The sequence below is a fragment of the Pinus tabuliformis genome, chromosome X, assembly GCF_031772625.1.
Source record: "Pinus tabuliformis cultivar Carrire ecotype Pingquan chromosome X, CPIR1, whole genome shotgun sequence".
In the NCBI taxonomy this organism is placed as follows: domain Eukaryota; kingdom Viridiplantae; phylum Streptophyta; class Pinopsida; order Pinales; family Pinaceae; genus Pinus; species Pinus tabuliformis.
The window spans coordinates 1,095,161,005-1,095,167,570 of record NC_142308.1 but is presented as its reverse complement, the minus strand read 5'-3'; the positions used below and the strand labels follow the sequence as shown (position 1 = coordinate 1,095,167,570).

Below are 6,566 nucleotides of genomic sequence, written 5' to 3'. Positions count from 1 at the left end.
TTATTGCTTTGACTTCTCCAATCTAGTAGCCTTTGTTTGAAATACAGGCCTCGAATGGTAATTACATTCGCCCAAATTATTCGTTCTCATTTTAGGATTGTGCGCAAATGGTAACACAGGATAAAGATAATTTATTTCTGAAAAATCATTATTAACGGAGTATTGATTTAGAAATTTATTTTATAGTTGAGTATGATGTATAATTTTATATAGTTGAAAAAATTATTCTTAAAAAAAATAGATTTTTCTCTACTTGTGTTAAAAAAAATAGATTTTTCTCTACTTGTGTTAGATCTTTATTTAAATAAATGTATATTAATTTTAATCTCTCCCATATACAAAAACATTATAGATTATGTTCCTAACAACAGTCCTCACTGATTTATTTTCCATAGTATTGTTCAAATTTTGATTAGCTGAATTTAATTTGATCATAGATTCTCAAATATTCTAAAATTTAATAGAGAAAAGTGAAGTCCTCAAATTATGCATCAGCCCACCTATGTATTCAACTCTGACTAAGACTGAGTAGTTCCATTGTACCAGCAGTAGTCTGAATTTCCGTTATATTCATCTTTGAATAGAAAAAATTACATTTGACCGTTTCTAGGAAGCGAAATAATCTGTACAGTGGAGAAGTTTCAAACATGGATTCTTGACCATAAAGTGAAAGGCGACCAAAAGGTTTCTCCATCAAAATCTTGCAAGCACGCCGGGATGAAAAGCCGAGTCGTTCGGCAATGAATTCCATCTTCAACTTCTCTTGGTCCGCTGCGCCTGCGCCCGCACTCCATTCCACGGCGATGACCAGAGAGGTCAGCTGTCAATTTCTCATCCTCCTCCACTTCTTTGATCTTTCTGCAAAATTTCTATCCTTCGAAGTGGTTTCTCCAAATTTCCTAATCTTCGAGATGGTTCGTGCAATGATGGAATTTGTTGGATCAGGATTTTTGTGCGAGACATTTTGATTATGAATTTTGACCAGAATTAAGTGATTTTATACAATATTGGAATTTGATGAAAAAATTGCAGGTATTTTGAATGTAAATTTTAATGGCTAGAGAAAAAAAAAAATTAGTAGAGATTTAATTTATTGTTTATATTTGGGGATACAGTTTCAAGTAAGATTGTGAATTTTTGTTAGATCTTAGGCTTTTATGATCCATATTGATAAAGAGCTTGTCTTTAGGATTATTCAATTCACTGTGGTTCAAAGGTGAAAAAACTCATCTATTCAATTGTTTAAACAGCAGAGATGCATTCTAGCCCTGAATTTTTTTATTATTTAAAATACATTTTTGAATGCATCGTCCTGGAAAACAATTGAACAATTCTACCAATTAAACAACTTAAATTCAAACCCAAATTTTTAAAAATCTTAACTAAATTTTGATTAATATAAGAAAAAAACAATTTCAACTATAAATTAGACTATTTCATTTAAATATATTTATAAACATTTTAACTAAATATAATAAAAAAATTTAAAATTTATTAACCATATATATATATAGATATATAAAAGAATATTAGCATAACATTATTTTATGTATTTGTATTATATTACATTGTTGTTCAAAAATTTTAATTAAAAAAATAAATTGAACCTTTTTAATAATCATAAATTTTTATTTCCGCAATAGTTTTATTTCTGATTTTTTATTTTAAGTTTTTTTATATTAAATAAAAATATTATAACAAATTTCATTATATTATTTATAAAAAATAATAATAATCATTTTTCTCAAAATTTGAAATAAATATTATTAACATTTTAATACTTATAATTATTTTTATTTTTATTTTTTTAAATTCATATTAATTTATTATTTTTAAAAATTAAATATTTACAAATTTTAAAAATAAAAATATTTATATTTTATATTTTAGTAATTATCTATATTTTAATATTTATGAATATTTAAATTAATATTTATTTTTTCTTTTATTAATTGCTCTCACATTTATTATAATTATTGAAATTAAATATTTACAAATTTTAATAGTAAAGATATTAATTACTGAATACACATTATGTTTAACACCATAGATGTTTATTAAAATATCTCAATATATGTATGTGAAGGATGCTCATGAGCATTGTAGTATTTAAAAGAAATTAGTCAATAAGGTTTGAAAAGTAGGTTACATGTGCACTTTAACCATCAAAAATCTTAGCCAATTAGGTGATCAAGGGATTTGAATGTATTTTATAGGTATAAAGGAATTTTTTATTAATTTAATAGGTTTGTAGACTAAAACTTTTTACATCCATTTTAGAGACATCATTCATTGTAAACATAAATGACAAAAGAAAAATTGATACATTTGACCATTTATATACATACTATTGTTTTAATTTAACAAAACTTGTAATACTTCAAAAAAAACTCTTAATATATATATAAACTTCTAATTAACAAAATTTATAATATCTTAAAAAAACTCCTAATATATCAATAAACTTTTAATTTAACAAAATTTATAATACCTCAAAAAAACTCATAATACATAAAATAAACTTACAAAATATAATTTAAAAATAGAAAAAATAATTAATAAATAAAAATAAATTTTAAAACTAAAAAACCTCTTCAATATCCAATCATTAGAGATAAACTTACGAAACATAATTTAAATTTAAGAAAAAAAAAAAAAAAAAACAAAAAAGATAACTTACAAAACATAATTTAAAATTAGGAAAAAAAATCTAATTTAACTGAACTTATAATACCTAAAAACCTTCCTGATATACATAAATAAAATTAGAAAACATAATTTAAAACTAAAGTAAACTCTTCAATATCCAACCACAGAAATAAACTTACAAAACATAATTTAAAATAAGACAAAATCTCTTCGATATTGAACCATTCAACCACGGGAGATAAACTTACAAAATATAATTTAGAATTAGAGAAAGAGTTCAACCACGGGAGATAAACTTACAAAATATAATTTAGAATTAGAGAAAGAGTTCAACCACGGGAGATAAACTTACAAAACATAATTTAAATTAATTATTATAAATTATAAATAAATAATTTGAAATTAAATTTTAAAATCATTTAATTTTGCAAATCACTCCATAAGAATTAATTGGTCAAAATAATATATTTAATCTTATTAAAAATATTATATTTAAATATTTAGATATCAAACCAGTTATATAATAAATAAAAATATATTAAAAAATTTAAAAGTATTTATATTTATAAATTCAAATATCAATCCATATGGAAAAAAAATGGATTATTATTATAATTTTAAAAAGATACGGGAAAAAATTGATTATTATTATAATTTTAAAAAGATATGGAAAAAATTGATTATTATTATAATTTTAAAAAGATATTTTGTAAAAGAGTATAAATTTTTACTTTATAATTATATATTTAAATATTAATTAATTTATAATTATATATTTAAATATCAATATGAATGAACTAATGATAGATTAAAAATAGTCTATGGGACTCTTAATTTTATAGTTTTTTGTTTTTTGTAATTTAATCATTTTCTTAGTTAACTTGATGATGAACTTACTTAATTTTCTTACAGTTTCCTCACCAATACCAAAGAATTGATGTTAACATAGTACGATAATTGTGATAATGTCTCTAAAAACATGACATTCCAACATGAAATGCTTTTTCAATTCCACCCACACATAAATATAAAAAATACACATTCCCAAGTTTATTAAATCTCTTCCACGCTCTGTTTGACAGAGATATTATTAAAAAAAATAAAAATATTTATATTTATATATTCAAATATCAATCAATATGACAATTTAAAAAAATGATTATTACGACAATATAAAGTCAAGCTTCCTCCGCACTCGCAAAACCAAATCCAGTGCGACTGATTCATTCATTCACGCGCTCGTCTCTCTTAGACTCTCTGTGTATCCCTTAGGCTTGCTTTAAGCAACGATAGCCTTGTCCCACAAAGCTTGCTCCGGCCCAAGTCGTGAATCTAAGAGAGAGAAGTAATTCGCGTTGGGCGATGGAAGATCTGGGAAAGTATGGGGCGAATTACGTGCCTCTCTCGCCCTTGTCATTTCTCCACAGAGCAGCAGTGGTGTATGCGAAACGAATGTCCATAATCTATGATCAAGGAGGTGTTCGCTTTACATGGGCCGAGACCTCGGAGCGTTGCACACGTGTGGCATCGTCTCTGGTTAATCGTCTCGAAATCCAGAAAGGGGATGTGGTCTCAGTCTTGGCACCCAATGTTCCCGCTCTTTACGAGGCGCATTTCGCCGTTCCAATGGCTGGAGCTATTCTCAATACCATCAATTCGCGCCTAGACGCTCGCAACGTTGCCACCATTCTTGCTCATTCCCACGCCAAGGTCTTATTGGTCGACTACGAGTTGCTGTCTCTCGCCAAGGACGCCCTCGCCCTCCTTGAATCGCCTCTCATCATTCCTCGTCTGATCCTCATACATGATCATGACCACGGCCTTGCGGCTGCTAACATTGCTGGATTATGCAATCAAGTTGGTGTGGTAATCAGCGGGACCTACGAGGAGCTGGTTCGAGGTGGAGATCCGCGTTTCGATCCAGTAAAGCCGGCGGACGAATGGGAATCGATAACCCTCAATTATACATCGGGAACGACATCGGCTCCAAAAGGAGTGGTGTACAGCCACAGAGGAGCATACCTGAGCAGCATGTCTATGCTGCTGCTGTGGGAAATGGGGAGAGAGCCAGTTTACCTGTGGACGCTACCCATGTTCCACTGCAATGGCTGGACATTCCCATGGGGAGTCGCAGCCAGAGGCGGAACCAACGTCTGTATTCGCAATACCTCTGCAGAGGAGATATACGGAGCCATAAATGAGCATCATGTCACTCATTTGTGCTGCGCGCCTATTGTCTTCAACATCCTCCTCGACCATCCACACCCCCAGCCCTTGCACGGAAGAATTCATGTTCTTACCGGAGGGGCACCTCCAGCCCCGGCAATTCTGTCTAAGGTTGAAGACATGGGCTTCCTCGTCACACATGGTTACGGCCTCACCGAAGCGACCGGGCCTGCTCTCGCCTGCGAATGGAAGAGCGAATGGGACGATGCGCAGCTCTCCCCAGCCCAACGGGGTGTGCTCAAAGGGCGGCAAGGAGTGGGCGTGTTGAGCCTCGACCAGTTTGACGTGAAGAATCCCGTGACGATGTCCAGCGTGGCACGGGATGGAGAGAGCATGGGCGAAATCATGCTGAGAGGCAGCAGCATCATGAAGGGGTATCTCCACGACCCCGAGAGCACAGCCGAAGCTTTTGCGGGTGGGTGGTTCCACACAGGCGATGTTGGCGTTGTCCATCCGGACGGGTATGTGGAGATAAAGGACCGTTCAAAGGACGTCATAATCTCAGGTGGAGAAAACATTAGCAGTGTGGAGGTCGAATCCGTTCTGTACACGCACCCTGTTGTTTCCGAGGCAGCCGTGGTTGCCATGCCCCACCCCCGGTGGGGCGAGACGCCCTGCGCCTTTATCAAGACGAAGGACAACGATGGCAGGATCATAAAAGAAGAAGAGATTGTGTCGTTCTGCAGAGAGAAGCTGCCGCATTACATGGTTCCCAAGGCTGTCGTCTTCTTGACGGAGCTTCCGAAGACTGGTACTGGCAAGATACAGAAGAAGATGCTGAGAGAGAGGGCCATACATCTGTCTCCTACCCAAAGGCTCCCGAACAAGTCAGTGGCGTCTAGACTCTAAACAGTATAATAATCATCCCAAACCCTACGTTGTGACTCCATCCCGGCTCTAACGAGACATTTGTCAATACAGGTCGCTGCCTGGCCACTCGCATATAAACATTGCGATGGACATTCAACCCCAAGAATAATACAGGTAGCCACTGTAATCAGCCTGGATATTAGCCTGGATATTATGAATTTCACAGTATTTTAAATACAAATATAATCAATCATAGAATAATTTGAGGGTGACGTATTAAAATTCTGAACTGTAAGGCCTAAAGGCCTCGTACTAAAACTAAATTTTATAATGTTTATTGATTCCAAATTATGTGTGAAAACGAAATTTTATAAAGTTTGTTGGTTCCAAATTTTGTGAATAAAATCCCCTTTGTTGGAGATCATTTTGAATTAAAATGATTTATTTACATGCTTATGCTGTCTGTGAGGTGTACTTGAATACAACGTAATACAGTTTTTTATATTTTTTATTATATTATTAATAAAAATTGTCAAGGCTAGTTGAATTAAAAATAATAAGGATTTTAGGGAGTGAGAGATCCGATTTACATTGAGTTTAGAACAAGATTATCTTTAGGAGGTAGATTCAGTGAAGATGAATCTGGTTTTAGATTTAAAAGGTGTTTTTTAGGGAGTGAGAGATTTGATTTACATTTCGAGTTTAGAACAAGACTTATCTTTAGGAGGTAGATTCAGTACTGAAGATGAATCTTGTTCTAGATTCAAAATCTAATAAGATGTGTAATTTCTAATCTCTCAATCCCAAATATTGCACCACAGAATTCTTCAAACTGCTAAAGTTTTTTAATTTTTAATTTAATTATTAATAATTATGATGAT

At 32.3% G+C, this 6,566-nt stretch overlaps 1 pseudogene; it reads left to right on the top strand.

Annotated features, from left to right (window-relative positions):
- Window positions 1-4,011: 4,011 nt before the first annotated feature.
- On the top strand, window positions 4,012-5,724 carry LOC149143645 (trans-cinnamate:CoA ligase, peroxisomal pseudogene; annotated as a pseudogene).
- Window positions 5,725-6,566: the final 842 nt, after the last annotated feature.